Below are 21820 nucleotides of genomic sequence, written 5' to 3'. Positions count from 1 at the left end.
CACAATGGTCAAGCTGTGGGGGGAGCCCAGATGTCCATCAACAGATGAATGGATAAAGAAGATGTGGTATATATATGCAATGGAATATTGTGCACCCATCAAGGAGAATGAGGTCTTGCCATTTGCAGCAACATGGATGGGACTAGAGGGTATTATGCTAAGCGAAATAAGTCAACGAGAGAAAGACAATTGTCATGTGATCTCACTAATGTGTGGTATTTGAGAGGCAGGGTGGAGGATCATGGGGGAAGAAGGGAAAGGATGGGACGGGAAGAGGGGAAAGGATGGGACGGGACGAGGCCAGAGGGGAGACAAACCATGGGAGACTCTTGATTCTGGGAAACAAACTGAGGGTTGCTGGAAGGGAGGGGGGTGGGAGGGATGGGGTGGCTGGGTGATGGAATTGGGGAAGGTATGTGTGGTAGTGAGTGCTGTGTATTGTGTAGGACTGATGAATCACAGACCTGCACCTCTGAAACAAACAATACAGTATATGTTAATAAAAAAATTAATTAAAAAAAACTATCAAGAATGATCATTCTTACAGATCAATGAAACCAGGAGATGGTTTGTTGAAAAGACTAACAAAATGGATAAACCATTAGCCAGACACATCAAAAAGAAGGCAGGGGGGTAGGGACTCAAACAAAACCAGAAATGAAACAATTGACATCACAGAAACATAAAGGATTATAAGAGAATATTATGAAAAATTTTATGCCAACAAACTGGACAATCTATAAGAAATGGATAAATTCCTAGAAACATATAACTTCCCAAAACTGAATCAGAAATAGACAATTTGAAAATCATCAGCAATGAAATTGAATCACTAATCAAAAAACTTGCAACAAACAAAAGTCTAGGACCAGATGGCTTCACAGATGAATTCTACCAAACATTTAAAGAAGACTCAATACTTACTCTTCTCAAACTTTTCCAAAAATAGAAGAGGAAGAAAAGCTTCCAAACTCATTCTGTGAGGGCAGCATTACTCTGATACCAAAACCAGATAGACACTACAAAAAAAAGAGAACTGCAGGCCTTTATCTCTGATGAACACAGATGCAAAAATCCTGAATAAAATATTAGCAAACTGAACCCCACAATACATTAAAAAAATCATTCACCATGATTAAGTAGGATTTATACCTGGAATGCAAGGGTAGCTCAATATTTGCAAATCAATGTGATACAACACATCAACAAGAGAAAGGATAAAAACCATATGATCCTTTCAACAGATGCAGAGAAAGCATTTGACAAAGTACAACAACCATTCATGACAGAAACTCTCAACAAAGTAGGTTTAGAGGAAACATACCTCAACATAATAAAGGTCATATATCGAAAACCCCACAGCTAACATCATCCTCAATGGTGAAAAACTGAAGAGTTTTTCCCCTAAGATCAGGAATAAGACAAGGATGGCCACTCTCACCACTTTTATTCAACATAGTACTGGAAGTTCTAATCAGAGCAATCAGACAACAGAAAGAAATAAAAGGCATCCAAATTGGTAAGGAAGAAGCAAAACTTTCACTATTTGCAGATGACAGGATACTATATGTAGAAAACCCTAAATTCCACCAAAAAAACTACTATAACTGATCATGAATTCAATAAAGTTGCAGGATACAAAATCAATATACAGAAATCTGTTGCATTCTATGCACTAACAATGAAGTAGCAGAAAGAGAAATTAAGAAAATAAACCCATTTACATTTGCACCAAAAATAATAAAATACCTAGGAATATACTTATCCAGGGAGGTGAAAGACCTATACTTTGAAAACTATAAAACAATGATGAAAGAAAATTAAGGAAACACAAACAAATGGAAAGATATTTCATACTCATGGATAGGAAGAACAAATACTGCTAAAATGTCCGTATGACCCAAAGCAATCTACAGATTTAATGCAATGTTGGTAAAAATACCAACAGCATTTTTCACAGAACTAGAACAAATAATCCCAAAATTTGTATGGAACCACAAAAGACCCCAAATAGCCAAAGAAATCTGGAAAAAGAACAAAGCTAGAGGTGTCACAATCCCAGACCTCAAGACATACTACAAACCTGTAGTAATCAAAACAGTACGTATGGGGGGGCGCCTGGGTAGCTCAGTTGGTTAAGTGACTGCCTTCGGCTCAGGTCATGATCCTGGAGTCCTGGGATCGAGTCCCGCATTGGGCTCCCTGCTCAGCGAGGAGCCTGCTTCTCCCTCTAACCCTCCCCCTCTCATGTACTCTCTCTCTCTCATTCTTGCTCTCTCAAATAAATAAATAAATCTTAAAAAAAAAAAAAAAAACAGTACATATAGTACTGGCACAAAAATAAGACATATTTTTATGTGTCTATTTTTTATTTTATTTATTTTATTTTTTATTTTTTTATTTATTTTATCCAATGGAATAAAAACAGAAAGCCCAAAAATAAACCCATGATTATAATGGTCAATTCATCTTCAACAAAGGAGACAAGAATATGCAATGGGAAGAAGTCTCTTCAACAAACGGTGTTGAGAAAACTGGACAGCTACATGTAAAAGAATGAAATTGGATCACTTTCTTACCCTATACATAAAAATAAACTCAAAATGGATTAAGGACCTAAATGTGAGACCTGAAACCATAAAAATCCCAGAAGAGAGCACAAGCAGTAATCTCTCTGACACTGGCCACAGAAACATTTTTTTAGGTATGTCTGCTGAGGCAAGGGAAACAAAAGCAAAAATATACTGGGGCTACATTAAAATAAAAGGCTTCTGCACAGCAAAGGAAACAATCAAAACTAAAAAGTAACCTACTGAATGGGAGAAGATATTTGCAAATGACATATCCAATAAAGGATTCGTATCCAAAATATATAAAGACCTTATGTAACCCTACGCCAGAAAACCCCCAATAATCCAATTAAAACATGAGCAGAAGACATGAAAGAAAACATACAGATGGCCAACAGACACATGAAAAGATGCTCAAGACACTCATCATCAGGGAAATGGAAACCCAAACCACAATGAGCTATCACCTCACACCTCTCAGAAGGCTAATATCAAAAACACAAGAAACAACAAGTGTTGGTGAGGATATAGAGAAAAAGGAACCCTCATGCACTGTTGATGGGAATGCAAACTGGTGCAGCCACTGTGGAAAACAGTATGGTGGTTCCTCAAAAAATTAAAAATAGAACTGCCCTATGATCTAGAGATTGAACTACTGGGTATTTAACCCAAATATATAAAAACACTAATTCAAAGGGATACACATGCACCCCTATGTTTACTGCAGTATTATTTACAATAACCAAACTATGGAAGCAGCCTAAGTATCCACTAATAGATGAATGAACAAAGAAGATGTGGTACATATACATAATGGAATAATATTCAGCCATAAAAAAGAATGAAATGTTGCCATTTGCAACAACATGGATGGATGAGACAGTATAATGCTAAGTGAAAGACAAATACTGTATGATTTCACTCATGTGGAATTTAAGAAACAAAACAAACGAACAAAGAAAAAACTGAACTGAAATGGGGGCAAGACTGGAAAAGGGTATACTGGTCAGAGAACTACCACATCAGTCCAAATAAGATATGACAGCAGCATGAACTAAGACCAGAACATGGAAGGAGAAAAATCTGTATTACATAAACATATGAATTAGGACCAGAGAGTTCTTCACAAAGTTATGAAACACTGGTATATGCCTATGAGTCATTTTCTTGGATCTCCTATATTGTTGCACTGTTTGTGCATATACACTAAACCAAAGTTAAAAAAAAAAAAAGTCCCTTGACGTGAGCTTGATTTTTAGACTGTCTCATAAATTTAAGTTCAATTATACCACCTTCCAGGTTAGGAACCTACAAGGAACTTAGGATGCCTTTCTATAAAATTATTTCGTAAGTATCAAAGCCTAAGGAGCCTCCATCCAGAAGCTCTACAATTCTATTATTATATCGGATTCACATTATCATGTCTGTATTACTAACACAATGTACCAAAGACACATCCTTGTCAACCTACACCAAACTTGTCACTTTCACTATTTGTGTATCACACAAAAGCTGACAGCTTATAAATAAAAATTCATCATCTCAGTGATCTGAGCCTGTGTGGCTCAGGTCATGGTCCTGGAGTCCCAGGATCAAGCCCCACATTGGGGTCCCTGCTTGGCAGGGAGTCTGCTTCTCCCTCTCCCTCTGTTCCTCCCTCCCACTCGTGCTCTCTCACTCACTTGCTCACTCTCTCAAATCTTTTTTAAAAAATTAAAAAAAATAAAGTTCATCATCTCTTATCATCACCCGAAAATAATTCCAGACCCAGGCTTCAACAGTCATTAACATTGGATCCAAACAGAATTGTAGGCAAAAACATTGCAAATTCCAAAAAGACACGTAAGAACACTTAAAATTATGAGTTAACATCACTGAACAGCAATGTCCTGATACATATAATTTGAATCTGAGAGTATCCTTTCATCAAAGCTAAGACTTCAGATGATTTCATCTAATATACGTGTGTATGCCTATGCTTTCACACACATTCATGACAATGTATAAACAGAAGACAACCCCAACAGACCCAACTCTGATTAAGAAAGAGAATATAGCCCAGAGGTCCACCAGGTCACCACTCCAATTCCAGTCACAAAGCACTGCAGCAAGACCCTAGGACCCTGAAAACACCATATGAAAATGGCACATTATTACTACAGCAAAATCTAGCCCATCCCTGCAAATGCACTATCCCTTCCATAACTGTGCTATCAGCAAATTTGATGAGTATGCCTTAAATCTCTTGTAATCCATTTAAGATAGCAGGCTTCGTACACAAAAAGAGTTAGGCTACATTGAGGCTAATTTTTTTTTAATGATTAGTGCTTCACCTCTCTTGAAAACAAGTAACTCTTTAAATAATTTATTCAAGAATCTCACTTGAAAGTCACATCAAGCTCTATTATTTTCCTTCTTCCCCTTAGTGAAAAATGGAGTAACCTTTGTCTCTAGTCTTTATGCACTTCTCTCCCTAACTCCACAAGACCTGAAACAATTTTATTCCTGGAGATAATCAAGTGTCAGATTGACTTAATATTGTTAAAATGTCCTTACCTGAATAGAGCAATCTACAGATTCAATATAATGCCTATCAAATTCGCAACATTGTTTTTTATAAATAAAAAAAAAAATCCATCCTAAAATCCACATGGAATCTCAAGGGACTCCAAATAGCCAAAATAATCTTGAAAAAAAAAGAACAAATTTGGAGGTTTCACATTTCCTGATTTCAAAACTTACTACAAAGCCACAGTAATCAAAACAGTGTGGAACTAGCCATAAAGATGGCCATACAGACCAACAGACTAGGACAGAGCCCAGAAATAAACCTTTCCATACCTATGTGATCAAATGATCTTAACAAGGGTGCCAAGACCATTCAATGGGGTCTTTTCAACAAATGGTGTTGGGAAAACTGCGCAACTACAAGCAAAAGAATGAAGTTGGACCCTTACCTCACACCATATGCAAAAATTAATTCAAAATGGATCAAAGACCTAACCACAAGAGCTAAAATTATAAAAAAACTTAGAAGAAAACAAGGGAAAACCTTGACACTGGATTCTGCAATGAGAAAACTACAGGCAACAAAAGAAAAAAACAGATAAACTCAACTTAATTAGAAGTTAAAACTTTTGTGCATGAAAAGACACTACCACTGGAGTGAAAAAGCAACCTACTGAATGGGAGAACATATTTGCAAATCATGTATCTAATAAGGAGTTAATATCCAGAATATATAAAGAAATCCTACAACTCAAAAACAGTAACAAAACAACCCAATTAAAAAATGGGCAAAGGACTTGAACAAACATTTCCCCTAAGGCACACAAATGGCAATAAGCACATGAAAAGACCCTCAGTATCACTAATAATTAGGGAAATGCAAATCAAAACCACAAAATACCACTTCATACACATTAGAATTGCAATTATTAAAAAAAAATAAATATTGGAAAGGATGCAGAGAAACTGAAATTCTTGTGCACTGCTGGTGAGAATGTTAAATGATACGGGCGCCTGGGTGGCTCAGTCAGTTAAGCATCTGCCTTTGGCTCAGATCACGATCCCATAGTCCCGGGACTGAGCCCTGCATCAGGCTCCCTGCTCAGGCAAGAGCCTGCTCCTCTCTCTGCTCTTCGCCCTGCTTGTACTCTCTCTCAAATGAAAAAAAAAAAAAAATGTTAAATGATACAGCAATTAATGCATAGATTACAGTATGGTGTTTCCTGAAATATTAAACAGAATTTCCATATGATCCAGCGATTACAGTCCTGTGGATATATATGAAAGCAGGAACTGAAACATCCTCATATGCACAAGTTTCAACCAGCATTATTCACAAGAGCCAAAAGGACACTTGGGAAGCAACCCAAGTGTCCACAGATGGATTAACTGATAAACAAAATGTGGCACATACATACACTGAAATATTGTTCAGCCTTAAAAAGTAAAGCTATTTTGACACATTCTACATGGATAGGCCTTGAAGACATTATACTAATTAAGTCAATCACAAAAGAATGTGGAATTTTTTGACAAACTCCTATTTGCCAAGGATTAGGGGATGAAGGGAATGAAAAGTTGACATTCAATGTGTATGGAGTTTCATTTTGTGAAGATTAAAAAAGGTTGTGGAGCTAGATGGTGATGATGGTTGTACAACAATGTGAATGTATTTAATGTCAATGGACTGTACACCTTAAAATGATTAAAATGATAAATTTTATGTATGTACATTTTACCATAATAAAAAACTAATAGAAATAATTTGTTTTTATGTAAATGAATAATTTAGACCACATTATTTGCTATACACATGCGCGCACACACACACACACACACACACATTTTTAGGAGAGAGAGAGAGAGAGGGGGAGCGCATGTGCATAAGGGAGGGGCAGAGGAAGAGAGAGAAACCCAAGCAGGCTCCACCCCCCAGTGCAGAGCCTGAAGTGGGGCTTAATCCCATGACCTTGAGACCATGACCTGAGCTGAAATCTAAGAGTTGGATGCCCAACTGACTGAGCCACCCAGGCATACCAGGATAATATGTATTTTTAATTTTAGAATAGTTTTTTTTAACATCTGAGGTAAAACAGTATTCTGATGGATTCTATCACACACACACAAGATTTATGAAGACCTGTGACCCTAAATATCTCATGTCTCTGTTTAGATAGAATAGGAAATGTAAGTTTAAATCATTTGATCTAAAATGAGAACAGTGGAGAGTATAAAAGAAAGAGTTAACATGGAATTTAAAAAGATAACTGTATCTAATTAAATGTTTCCCAAAAAGTACACTGGTGATTAGAAAGGCAAGATTTTTTAAAGATAGAACTTCCTCACATTCAACTAGTGAAAAACCTCCAAGTATACAAATATCAATGCTAAGAATTATTTGTACTAGGACTTGAGAAAAAAACAGATTATGGTTTTTTCCTAATATTCTAGTTCTTAACCCCTGCTATGAAGTGACTAGGGGTCATAAACCCACTATGGACTAGAGCTACATATAAAAAAAAACTGTATATACAAAATCAGCTTAACAGGGATGCCTGGGTGGCTCAGTCAGTTAAGTGTCTGCCTCTGGCTCAGGTCATGATCCCAGGGTCCTGGGATCAAGTCCCGCATCAGGCTCCTTGATCAGTGGGGAGCCTGCTTCTCCCTCTGCCTGCCGCTTGTGCCCTCTTCTCACAGATAAATAAAATCTAAAAAAAAAAAAAAAAAAGTTAAAAAAACAGAAAACCTATTATTTCTCTAGGGTTAGATAAAGCTATAGTGCGTGTCAATAATTAAAATGATCCTATCATAACCCCTTTTATGGGTATGTAAATTGTCTGCTAACCCTTATATTGTTTCTCTAAGACTCTCATGTGGTAATGCTCTTTCTACAATCATTTGCCTAAGAAACTTTTAGAAAATAATTTACCATTTCCTGCAATTCTTTTTGTCATTCTTCCAGATATAATTCTCCACTCATCTGATCTAGAAATAGTATTTTAGCCATACACAGTCAAAACTTAACCACCATAAATTCTAAGTATTTTATATATTAAAAATATACTCAGATCGAAATAAAAAACCAGAATTTTCCATTGAAGCCCAAGGAATTTAAATCTTCCAGCCTGTGGTAGCATGATCCTATAAGAGACACAAACTTAGGTTCGACAATATCTGTGGGATGAATGTCAGGAAGCCATGTGTTCAAAAAAATTTTGGCCTCAGGACCCCTTCACACTTTTAAATTGTTGAGGGCCCCATAGAGTTTTGTTTGTGATGGTTATTTATGTTGATGTCTATTATACTCAAAATTAAAACTGAGAAGTTGTTAAAATATTTATTTTAATTCACTTAATATAGTACCTATCAATATAAATAATTTTATGAAAACAAGTTTTAAAAATTAGTGGGAGGACTGGCACTGTTTTACATTTTTACAAATCACTTTAAGGACTAACTTAATAGAAAATAGCTGGAGTCTCATAGCTGCTTCTGCACTCAATCTGCTATGATAAATTATCCTGATTCAAGTATATGAAAAAAATCTGTACTCATAACTAGACAGAAAATAGCATATTTTAAAAGCCTTTTCAGATAATTGTGGATATCTTCCTTTGATACTACATCAAAACCTGTCAAATGGTATCTCTCAAAGGCTAGTTAAAATGTGAAATATAAAACTGTATCAATAAACTCTTCATACTTTTTGACATTGAAATCCATGCACTTTGAATGTATCTTTTACCCAAGAATGTTTTTATAAGATCATGAATCAGTTCTTAAGAAAATACTGGTTCATGGAGTTATTCAGGTCTTCCAAACCATCACACATTTCATTATATACAATATCAAAAAAGTCATTACCAATAGGATAAGAAGTCTTTTAAGTATTGTGATGCTGCTAAGCTCAAGGTAAATGACACAGATTTTCTCAAAATCTGATTTCTTTCTGGAAAGCTTAAATTTTATCAAAGGTAACAAATACTGACAGCTGCTTTCCTTGAAATGACAAGTTGGCTTTGTTCCTTTTCAAGAAAATATTTGCCAAATACCCAAGTCTGAAAAACCATAGTTTGTCAGTTGCTTTTTCAAGTAAAAAGTTTTTCATGAAAAAAATTGCCTAATTCAGATGGCAACTCCATCCCAAAAGTGCTTTTCCTGTGCAGTACATACCCATTTTATCATATGAATGCAAGAGTCAGCATAATAAAATTTATACTTAAAAACATTAAGGGAAATGGGCACTTTTTTTTTTTAAATGCGAGTGCATGGCAGTAAAGGATACAAACTACTAGTCTAGTGCCACTGCTGAGATTCCTAAAAAGGTATCAGCAGTTTTACTTAGCATCACTTTTGTACCATTAGTGCAAATGTTAACAAAGTAAAGGGGCATAGAATATTTTACTGTTATTATGAGAACAGTTTTGATCTCACAGATTCCCAGAGGTTTATAAAGCACATTTGAGAACCACTGATTTATTTGTACCAACAGGTCTCTAAGATACAAGATTTGGGTACAAGCTATCAATAACAGAACATCCTAAACTAGCCTCTAAGAATCACTCAGATGGCAGTTTCTAAAGAAAGAAAAAACCAGCAGGCCCAATGCGTACAGTAAAGGCTTAACCTTGCAAAGAAAGGTTTGGCTTTTCCCCAGCTTCTAGAAGGTAACCTCTAAGCTCTTGAAATGTCCTGTTTGGCAAAAGTGTCTGTTTACCTGGGAACCTAGAGCCACAACAAATAGTCTAATAATGTGATTTATGGTAAAGGCTTTTGGCCATGCAGTATCAGCTTGACCTCTTAAGGGTTTGGAGACTATGTGACTGACCCTCAATAAAATCCCTGGACCACAAGGCTCAGATGGAGTGGCAATACTCCTAGCTGGCAATACTCCACGTAGGTTGTTGCTAGGAGAAATAAGCACTGTCTACGTAACTCCACTGAGAGAGAACAACTGCAAGTTTTTATCTGAACTCTCCTGGACTCTGCTCTATGGGCCTTTTCCCATTCCCGGTTTTAATCTATACCCTTTCACTGTAATAAATCATTGCCATGAATATAAAATCGTTGCTGAGTTCTGAGTAGCAAATTACTGAACCTGAGAGTGGTCTCAGGGACCTCCCAAACAAGGTTAGTTACAAGCAAACTCCTACATATATAAAAGCCAATTCCACACCTAAAGTTTTCTCTACACAAGACATTCAGTTTTGCCCAGGGCCAAAACCTGGTGTGTATGTGTAGGTGTACGCCAACTCCAAGTTAACTATCAATGCTTTCTCCAAGCAGCCTGTTAAGAGAACAGCTTCTCAACCTCTGCAATACTGACATTTCAGATGATTCTTTGTTGGGGGTGGATGTCCTGTTCATTGTAGGACATTTAGCTGTACCTTGGCCTCTATCCAACAGATGCCAATAGTATCCTTTCCCTCTCCCCAGTTTTAACAATCAAAAATGTCTCCAGTCATTGTAAAATACCCCCACCATGTCACTGAGAATAACTATTTTAGAGAAAAATCATCTAGGAAACCTGTCCTTGCCTTCTTTTTCCCCATTTAAAAAAAAAAGGAATAAATTCCATTTTAGCTCTATCTTTTCACCTTCCTAAACTTAACTATTTGATGATGGAAAGCAACTGTCCATTCTGAGTCTTACCTGTAAATAATATTTGGAAAATAGTACTGAACTAAATTCTTCCTTCTAGGGGACTCAGTCACAGGTTTCCAATTTCAAGAGTGAAGGAAACCTCTAGCAATGATATTTCAGTAAAGATACATACATATTTTCTGTACCTTATGCACATTACTGAACATCAGGGAAGGAAGACAGGCTACTGTTTCTCAACTTTGGGAGTATACTTCAAAATAACTGGAGATGCTTCTCTTTAAAAATATAATACCAGCATCCCATTTCAGATACACCTAGTCAGAATTTATTATCTAGCAATTATCTGAATGCCCATCAGATGCAAAGCATTATTACAGGTGATGGGGATACCATATTAAATAAGATATGATTCTTACCCTCTTTGAGTTTACATTCCAGTAGAGAGAGAAAGACCATGAAATGTAAACAAATAAATAGAATTACTTCAGAAAGTGCCATGGGGAAATCAAACAGTATAATGGGACCAATCTCCTGCATTCTCAACAATATTAGTAGAGATATTATCAAAATTTGAATGTGCTAGGTAAAAATGTTATTTTTGCATGCTAGTATTTAGAAAGCTTGTGACATAATTATATGCCTAAACTCCTTGTTATGTGATGGTCCTGGGCAAAACTGTGGCCCTTAATCTTTGGGAAATTTTAAGCTCAAGACTAAATAGGTTTCCACATAGTTTCAATTCTAACTTCCATTAGTTTAGTGAAAACACTATGTTAAACTCTTGAAAATCGTAAACTTGAGGGGCACCTGGGTGGCTCAGTCGTTAAGCGTCTCCCTTCAGCTCAGGTCATGATCCCGGGGTCCTGGGATCGAGTCCCGCATCGGGCTCCCTGCTCGCCAGGAGCCTGCTTCTCCCTCCCCCTCTCCCACTCCCCCTGCTTGTGTTCCCTCTCTAGCTGTGTTTCTCTCTGTCAAATAAATAAATAATCTTTAAAAAAAATTGTAGACTTGAATGATTTTATGAGGAAAATCATTTAATGATTTAATGAGGGAAAAAAACCTCCTGCATTCATAAAACCAACTGCAGGAATTTAGTGAGAGTAGTCCAGGAACAAGGTCATCTCCCACAGAAATTACTCAAAGGTGAAAACATTGACAGGTTGACAATCACATGGACAGTTTCCAATAGAATTTGACAAGACTGGAGATGGGGACATATTTTTCTTTTCATTTTATACTTCTGTAAAGAACTGGTAGCATGAACTAGAATTAATAAGTTTTCTGCTCTTTAATTTTCCCTAACAAGTATAAAAGAAAACCATAAAATATAGCTTGTGTGAGAGAGTATGTGTGTGGGGGGGTGATATTCTTTCTACGGTTAAAAAAAAAAAAAGCTTTTGAGTACCCAATAAGAAAAAGATCAAACACTTCTCTGACATATCAAAATGAGTAAAAGGTAAAAGGTATGGCTTATGTACACCCAGCCTTTAAGAATAAAAAGAGAAAAAAAAGGTCAGATGCCCCAAGATGTTTATATATTTCAATATACACTCCATTCCATATACACAAACAGTAAGCAATCTGTTCATCCTGTAACAGTGGTTTTCAAACTGTTGTTTCACAAACTTCACAGGGCACTGGCATGGTTTCCACTCTATAAACTATGTATCACTCTGTCACAAATCCATAAATATTTTATGCCTGCAAGGAAGTAGTTACTTGGATATAAACAGCTTTTAACTGCTCAAAAGAATGAAGAAGGAATTCCAGAGAAAAAAGCAGATTTACCTTCCTTTCAGAGCCTGCGGTTTGTCACTGCCATCTCTAAAAAAGCATTTAGAACTCAGTCTTTGCAAAGTCCTTTCCCCAAGGCTCAAATCTGATGAAAGAACACTACATAAAAATCTTCCAACGGTTGCTCCCCACAGTTCTAAGGTTTAAATCCCATAGCTTAGAACACTTGATACTCTAGGAATTGGCCCCTCCACACTTTCCCCCAGCCCAATCTCCTGCCAACCCTTCTCAACCCTCAATCAACTAATACCAGTGTGTAAGATCATAAGGCATATGAATTCCCAAATGAAAAGATGGGAGGGGGCCCACTAATCCTAACATGTATTCTTTGAAAGATATAGATGTAAGCCAAATACTAAAGGAAGTTATTCAGGATGAAAAGAAGTGACTGGAATCCATATGAAAAAATAACACTGACAAAGATAATTAAAGATAATGGAAAAATGACAATAAAGAGATAAATAGGGCGCCTGGGTGGCTCAGCTGGTTAAGCAACTGTCTTCGGCTCAGGTCATGATGCCGGGGTCCTGGGATTGAGTCCCAAATCGGGCTTCCCCTGTTCTGCAGCGAGCCTGCTTCTCCCTCTCCCTCTGCCTGCCACTCCCCTGCTTGTATTCTGTCAAATAAATAAAACCTCTAAAAAAAGAGAGAGAGAGAAATAAATTTTTTCCTCTTCCCTTGATTTGAAAAGGTAATTGCATAAAACAATTATAAAATTGTACTGTTAAACTTATAACATAGAAAGATGTAATATATACAATAAGAGCACATAAAGGAAAGAGGGAATGAAGCTACACTGGAGGAAGGAAATGATGACACCAGAAGGTAACTCAAATCCACAAGAAGAAACAGGGACTGGAAATGGTAAACACGTTGGTTAATACAAACGACTGAATATCCTTCTCCTTCCTTCTCTTCTTTAAAAGACATACATTGTTGGGGCACCTGGATGGTTCAGTCAATTAAGCATTGACTCTTAATTTTGGCTCAGGTCATGATATCAGGGTTGTGAGACTGAGCCCCAAGTCGGCTCTGTGCTGGGCATGGAGCCTGCTTAAGATTCTCTCTCTCCCTCTCCCACTGCCCCTCCCTCCCCAACCCCCCTCCTCACACGTGCACATACTCTCTCTCAAAAAAACAGAAAGACATACATTGTCAAAAAATAAAAATAAAAAAATAAAAGACATACACTGTTTAAAGCAATAATTAAAACGCTGTACTGTTGGGTTTTTTATATAAATGAACAAAATATATGTAAAAATAATAGCACAAAGGACAGTGAAGGAAATGGAGCTCTACTGGAGTATTATTAGTATCAATCTGAAGTAGACCGTGATAAAGTCTGATGGATACTGTAGTCCCTAGAACAAACACTAAGAAATGTATAATCTTGGGGCACCTGGGTGGCTCAGTCATTAAACGTCTGCCTTCAGCTCAGGTCATGATCCCAGGGTCCTGGGATCGAGCCCCGCATCCGGCTCCCTGTTACGCAGGAAGCCTGTTTCTCCCTCTTCCACTCCTCCTGCTTGTGTTCCCTCTCTCGCTGTTGCTCTCTCTGTGTCAAATAAATAAAATCTTTAAAAAAAATAAAAAAGAAATGTATAATCTCAAAAAGTCAAAAAATGTAAATGGTAAAAAGAAAATACACAAGGTAATAAAAGAGGAACAGAGGAACAAAAAAGACATGAGATATACAAAAACCAAAAAGCAAATGGGAGATGTAAACCCAACTGTTTCAAAAATAGTATCAAACAGGAGAGGATTAAAGAGTCGATTAATGAGACATATTTGTTGGACTGGATAAAAAGGCAATACCCAACCATATGCTATCTGCAAGAGACACTTTAAATTCAAAGGCACAAACAGGTTGAAAGGATGGAAAAAGATATAACATGTAAACAATAACATCAGAGAACTGAAGTAGCTCCATAAATATCTGACAAAATGGACTTTAAGTAAGAAAAAAAATTACTTAAAACAAAGAGGGGTATTAAAAGCATCAATTCAACAGGAAGATATAACGAATATAAACATACCTAACAAAACAACCCAAAATAAGGGAAGCAATAAATGAAAGAAATGAAGGGGGGAAAAAGACAATTAAACATTAATAAGAGACTTCAATACCCCCCTCAATAATGGATAGAACAAAGTAAACAGGAAATCATCAACAACACTGAATTTAAACAACACTACTAACCAACCTGACCTCCACTGACACCTAAGGCTTCCATAAGACTCAACCCAGCAACAGTTGTTTGTTTGTTTGTTTTAGAATTTCAGTTGTTATTCTACACAGCAACAGAATTCACATTCCTTTCAAGCATGCACAGAATATTCTCTACGATACACCATATGCTAGGCCATAAAACAAATCTCAAATTAAAAGAACTGAAATGAAAATTAAAACCACACTGAGATATCATCTCATACCAGTCAGAATGGCTAGTATCAAAAAGACAAGAAATAGCAAGTGTTGGCAAGGATGTGGAAAAAAGGGAACCCTCATGCATTACTGGTAGAAATGCAAATTGATGCAGCCACGTGGAAAAGAGGATGGAGGTTCCTGAAAGAATTAAAACAGAAATACCATAGGATTCCATTACTGGTTATTTACCCCCCCAAAATTAAAACACTAATCTGAAAAGAAATATGCACCCCTGTGTCTATTGCTGCTTTATAATAGCCAACATATGGAAATAACCTAAGTGTCCACTGACAGAAGAAAGGATAAAGAAGATGTGGTATATACACAAACTGGAATATTAGCCATAAAAAAGAATATCTTGTCATTTGCAACAACACGGATTGGACCTAGAGTGTGTTATGCTAAATGAAATAAAACAGAGAAAGACAAATACTATAATTTCATTATATGTGGAATGTCAAACAAAAAACAGAAATAGATTTCATGAACACAGAGAACTGGTGAATGCCAAAGGCAAAGGGAATGGGGGGATGGGCAAAATCGGTGAAAAGGATTAAGAAGTACAAACTTCCAGTCATAAAAGAAGTCACGGAGATGAAAAATACATATAGGGAATATAGTCAGTAACACTGTAATAATGTTGTATGGTAACAGATGGTGACCACACTTAACATGGTGAGCACTGAGTTATGTACGGTACTGTTAAATCACCATGCTGTATACCTGAAATTAATAAAACACTATAGGTCACCTATACTTGAAAAATAGAACTTTTTTTTTAAAGTATAATACATATCTTACTCATTATTCTGGTGTGGATTATAATTAAAATTACAATGTTGAATTTCTTGAGTTAAATTGTAATAAAAATTTGGGGAAGGAGTGCCTGGGTAGCTCAGTAGGTTAAGCATCTGACTGGCTCAGGTCATGATCTCAGGGACCTGGGACCCCATGTCAGACTCTATGCTTAGTGAGGAGTCTGCTGCTGCTTCTTCCTCTGCCCCTCCCCCCTGCTCATGTGCTTGCTCTTTCTCTCTCTTGCTCTCTCTCATATAAATAAAATCTTTTTTAAAAATGCGGGAGGGATGCCTGGGTGGCGCAGTTGGTTAAGCGTCCGCCTTCAGCTCAGGTCATGATCCCAGGGTCCTGAGATGGAGCCCTGCACTGGGCTCCCTGCTCAATGGGGAGTCCGCTTCTCCCTCTCCCTCTGACTCTCCCCCCCCCCCCGCCCCGCTCTGCCCTCATTGGCGCTCTCTCTCTCTCCCCCTCTCAAATGAATTAAAAAAACAAATCAAAACAAAAAAAAGTTTAAAAAAATGTTGGGGGGGAAGAAATGAAATGATACAAAGAATATAAAAAATGTTCCTCAATCACAATGAAATTAAATTAGAAAAAAACAAGAAATTGGGAAATCTACAAACGTCTAGATACCAAAGACACTTCTAAATGACCTATGGGTCAAAAACAAAATCTCAAGAGAACTTAGAATATTCCAAGCTGAATGAAAACAAAACACATCAAAACTTATAGGACAGCTAACACAGTGCTTAAAGGGAAATTTATAGCTGCACATAATATCCTAGACCTTGAGTAAGCTTCCATCTTAAGTAAAAAAAAAAAAAGGCAAACTAAACCCAAAGTAAGCAGAAGGAAATAAATTATTAATATTAGAGGGGAATCAATACCATAGAAAAAAGAAAAATAGAGAAAAATCAAAACCAAAAATTGGTTTTTTGAAAAGATTCACCAGGAAAAAAAGAATGAAGACAAATTACCAAAATCAGGAATGAAAAGAGATACATCATTATCAGCCTCAGAGAAATTAAAAGTTTTATAAAGGAATACTATGAACATCTTTATGCCAACAAGTTAGATAAAATGAACAAATTCCCTAAAAGACACAAATTAACAAAACTCAAAAGAAAATAAAAAATCTGGATAGACCTGTAACAAGTGAAGAAACTGAATTAGTAATTTAAAAGCTTACCACAAAGAAAAGTCCTTGCCTACATAGCTTCACAGCTAAATTCTATCAAATATTTAAAGAAGAAATAATACTAATACCTCACAAACTCTTCTAAAAAAAAAGAGAACACTTCTTAATTCATTTTATGAGGTCAACATTACCATCATACCAAACAATAAAGATATAAAAACTCTCAACAAAATATTAGCAAGCCAAATCCAGCAATACGCAATAGGGATTAGTTTGACTGTTCTTAAAACATTAAACATAAGCTTACAACATGACCAGCAATTCCACTTCTATGAATCTTCCCCAAAGAAATTAAAACATGTTTATACAAAGATTTAAAATATGAATAGTCATCACAACTTTATTCGTAATAGCCAGAAATCAGAATTCAAATTTCTAACTGGTGAATGGATAAACAAAATATTGTGGTATAGCCATACAATGGATTACTAGTCAGCAATGAAGAATTAATATACATGCTACAATATGGATGAACCTAAAATGAAAGATGCCAGACAAAACTGAACATATGATTCATTTATATAAAATGTTTAAAAAAGCTACATCATGGAGACAGACTACTAGTCAGTTATTGCCTGGGGCTGAAGGTGGAATGAGGAGTGACTGCAAAATGGGTATGAAGTATTGAGATACTGTGATTTTTAATAAGAAATATATATTTGGTGTTCATCCCCCTTTTCTGGCACAGAGCTCCTAAAATTTTTGGAATTTCCTATGATGTGAGCCATAAGTGTCTTTTGTTATGTCAATGAGGTAACTTTTGGAAACTGCCTAAAGATAACCAACCAAGGTGATCAGAGGGTTGAAACTTTCAGTCCCACCCTCATCCCCACCATTACCCCTGACTTCTGGGGAGGGGAGAGGGGCTGGAAATTCAGTTTAATCACCAATGATCAATGATTTAATCAATTGTGCCTATGTAATGAAGCCTCCACAAAAAACCCAAAAGGATGGGGTTCAAAGAGCTTCTAGGTTGGTGAACACATGAAGATTTGGGGAAAGTGGCAAACCCAAAGAGCATGGAGGCTCCATGTCCCATCTTACATACCTTGCCCTATGCATCTCTTCCATTTGGCTATTACTTAGTTATATTCTTTTGGACTAAACCAGTAATCCAGTTTATAAAATGTTTCTTCGAGTTCTGTGAGCCACTCCAGCAAATTATTTGGGAACTTCTGATTTACAGCCAGTCAGTCAGAAGCACCTGGATCTGCGACTGGAATCTGTAGGGAAAGGAGGGGGGACAGTCTTGTAGGACTAAGCCCTTAAGCTATGGGATCTGATGCTACTGCCAGGTCAACGGTGTCAAAACTGAGTTGAACTGTAGGACACCCGTCAGGTGTAGAAGTGTGATGAGCATGGTAGTTAGTGTGACAATAAGGGAGCAACACACAGGAGGAGAACTGAAGTTTTTCCAAAATAGGTACCTTTTTGGGTGATGGAAATGTTCTAAAACTGGAATGTGGCGCTGAGTGCAAAACTCCTTAAATTTATTAAAATGACTGAATTGTGCTCTTAAAACAGATGAATTTTATAGTATGTAAATTATACCTTAATAAACTGTTAAAGAGGAAAAAGGAGCCACTGGTCTAACCAATTGCCAGCTCCCTGAATCCAGCTTGAAAGGTTGATCACCTATACAGGATCCTTATTGTAGACAATACAACACAGAATGACTGAATTATAGCTGGAGAGAACTGAATTGGGTAAAAAGGAAGATTTTCTGACACGGTGGACATAGGAATGTGGAACCAATGAGAACTATACAAACTCAGCACATTTTAGAATCAATGTGGTTCAGAGAGAAGGCTACCTAAAGGGTGGGTCAGATTTCTGTCTCCCGGGATAATAATAAAAGGATACATTTTTTAAAAAATATTACATATAGGGGTGCATGGGTGGCTCAGTCGGTTGAGTGGCTGCCTTAGGCTCAGGTCATGATTCTGGGGTCCTGGGATCAAGCCCCACATCAGGCTCCCTGCTCAGTAGAGAGCCTGCTTCTCCCTCTCCCTCTGCCTGCTGCTCCCCCTGCATGTGTTCTCTCTGTCAAATAAATAAATTCTTTTTTAAAAAAATATTACATATACTCAGACTTAACACAGGACAATGAAAAGGAAAATGTTTTCACTATTGTAATAAAAAAAATTCAACTCAAATGACCTTGATTTACTACTTTACACTCAAGTAAGCAATATTTTAAAAGTTATATTGTAAAACAATATATGGCATACCCAAATAGAAATAAGCCTTGTTAAGGGTGAATCCTACAGTGGGTGTTGCTTACCTTGTCTTGCCCACTCTGAGTATTAGAATCTTGATTAATAGGTAGTGTCCATCCAGACACCAATATATTTAACAATGTGTGAGAGCAGTGAGAGAAGTGCAAAAATATGAAAAAATAAAAATAAGAAATAATATATCTAAATCTCAGATGAAGGTATGATTAGGATTACAGCAGAAAAACGCTCTGAGAAGGAAAAAAATATATTCATTTCTCTCAGTCAAAATAAGAAAAAGAGGGAAAAAAAGCAAAGTGTAGAAATAAATGATTTGCATAAGAAAGGAGATCAATAAGAAAGCTTACATGGGTAGATAGTAAATTAGGAGACACAACTACATGTTAAAATGGAGAAGGCAGAAATTAAATATTAATGGATACAGAAAAGGAATGGTAAGGATTAAATAGCCTTGAAGGTGCAACTGAAGTTAGACATCAGAAAACTGGAGTATATTCAACTTGGTTTCATTACTTCCTTCACCAATTTTTCAGTGGTCCCAGAGCTGAAACAAGAGAATAAATATTGTAGAAGTAATCCATAGGTTGACTGAGAAAGTCAAGGGAATACAGGAGTTTAAATTGTTTGGGTAAGTGATCATTTATTGAGCAACTACTACGTACTAGACACTTTATCAACATTCTCACAATTCTCAAAATTCAATGAAGATATCCCCATGCCCATTTTATTTTATTCAGAAAGTAGAAACAACCCACTATAGCAATAAAAAGAAATGAAGTTCTGATACATACTACAGTATGAATGAAACTCTAAAACCTTGTAAGGAAAGAAGCCAGTCATAAGAGATTACATATTTTATGACTTCATTTATATGAAATGTCCAGAATAAGCAAATGCATAGAAACAGAAAGGAGATTAGTGGCTGCCTAAGGCTGAGGGAAAGGTGGACCAGGGGAGGGGGACTTAAGAGGAATGGGGTGGCTGCTGGGTACAGGGGCTTCTTTCTGAGGTGACAAAAATGTAAAAAAATATTAGACTGTAGTGATAGCTGCACAATCCTGTAAATTTACTTAAACAACAACAATAACAATACTGCTTTGTATATTTTAAATGGGTATATTTTGTGGTATGTCAGTTATATCTCAAAAAAGATGTTAAAACAACCAACCAAACAAACTCAGGCTCAGATTTAGTTTCTTTGCCCAAGGTCACACAGTAAGACAGTGGTAGAGCTGCCCAGATCTCTCAAGCCAAAGTCGTTTTCAGTACAATAATTGCTACCATTTTGCAAGTGCTAACTATGTATCTCATTTAATTCAGCAAATCTGTGAGATAGATGCTATTATCTCCCTTTTTAAGTGAGAAAACTCAAACTTAAGTGAAGTAACTGGCCCAAAATCACAGGGGTGATAAATTAATGAGCCAGAATTAAAAGTACATACTCTACCATTCAGACATTCAATTCATTATAATTGTTTGCCATATGCATATATGGTGACATTCACTACTATTTACTTAACATTTTTCTTTAAGTCATTTGCTTCTCTTGCCTGACAAAGCTGAAGGAAAGAACAGAGCTATAAGCTGAAAGGGTAGTGTTGGGGGTAAAGACAGGAGTAGAAAACACAGAGACATAACAGCACTAAGGGAAGGACTGCAGGGAAAGTTCCCACTGAGAAACAAGGCTTGCTGAGGAAAGGGTCCAGCCTGAGAAGGATGTGGGAGTAGGAAAATGGACAAGTTGCAAGAGGCCAGAAGACTAAGATGAACGGGAAGAGACTGTAAGATAGGAGTTGAGGCTCAAGATGTTGGGTCAAAAGGACTAAAAAAAAGCAGGTGGAGGTGGAAAAGACATGAAAGCTGAAAGATGGTAGAGATGGGTGACAGCTGAGGGGAAGACGTAGGGTGTTGAAGAGGACAACATGAAACCTACAGAATGGTTAGCAGGAAAGGCTGCAACAGAGTGAGCTGGGAGACTCCTGAATAGGCCTGAGGAAAGTGAGAATGAAGCAGGATACAGGGCTATACTCAGGAGTCTGGACAGGAAGCCAGGAAGTATCAGTCAACATCTGGTAATCAAAGTAGACAGGTCACCCACAAAAAGTCTCAAGAAAAACACCAGTAGTAAAAATTGTCCCATGTTTCAGAAAACACTACCCTAACCAGTACTGCTCTAATCAGGAGATCAAGGCTTCTTAAGAGGCCAGTTTGTGGCTAAACTGTACCTAGCAAACTAGGTAAAGTAGTTTCCAACACAGCAAAGCTCAGGTTCACTGTGGGTGAGGAAGTGGGAGAACCAGTAATGAAAGAAGCTGTGGTCAGAGGAAAGAAATTCCATGTTCAAAACTGTAGCTCCAAGATGCTGAAGAAACTACAAGGTGAGCAGGTATAAAGTTCATGTGACTTCATAATAGAATCTTACAGTCCAACAGAAGTCTTAGAAAGTAGAAATTGCTAGTAGAAAAGAAAATACAAACAGGGTGATTAGTGACATTTGAAAAAAGCAGTAATTCCATAGCCAAAACATAAAAGCTTCTAAAATCAGTAATGCACCAAGACATCCAAAATAATCCATGTGTTACCAACCATCTATAATAGTTAAGCAGTCAGTATATCTAAGCTTAAGTGAAGGTGATATATAGAAGTTCAGCTTTATGGTAAAAGATAAGCTGAAGGACAACTT

At 36.8% G+C, this 21820-nt stretch overlaps 1 protein-coding gene across 5 annotated transcripts in view; it reads right to left on the bottom strand.

Annotated features, from left to right (window-relative positions):
* The window catches only part of ANKRD28 (ankyrin repeat domain 28), a 194321-nt gene that overhangs the window by 159805 nt on the left and 12696 nt on the right, over nucleotides 1–21820 (bottom strand). The window contains exon 1 of one of the 5 annotated variants that reach the window (XM_027583601.2): nucleotides 19185–19203. The exons of the other annotated variants lie outside the window; for them this stretch is intronic. The gene's annotated coding sequence lies outside the window, so the exon portion shown is untranslated. Of the gene's footprint in view, nucleotides 1–19184; nucleotides 19204–21820 lie in introns of those variants that run through there. 5 annotated transcript variants of the gene reach the window in all.

This window comes from Zalophus californianus, chromosome 1 (assembly GCF_009762305.2).
Source record: "Zalophus californianus isolate mZalCal1 chromosome 1, mZalCal1.pri.v2, whole genome shotgun sequence".
NCBI lineage: Eukaryota > Metazoa > Chordata > Mammalia > Carnivora > Otariidae > Zalophus > Zalophus californianus.
The sequence above is the reverse complement of the archived record's forward strand: the minus strand, read 5'-3'. Positions and strand labels throughout refer to the sequence as shown.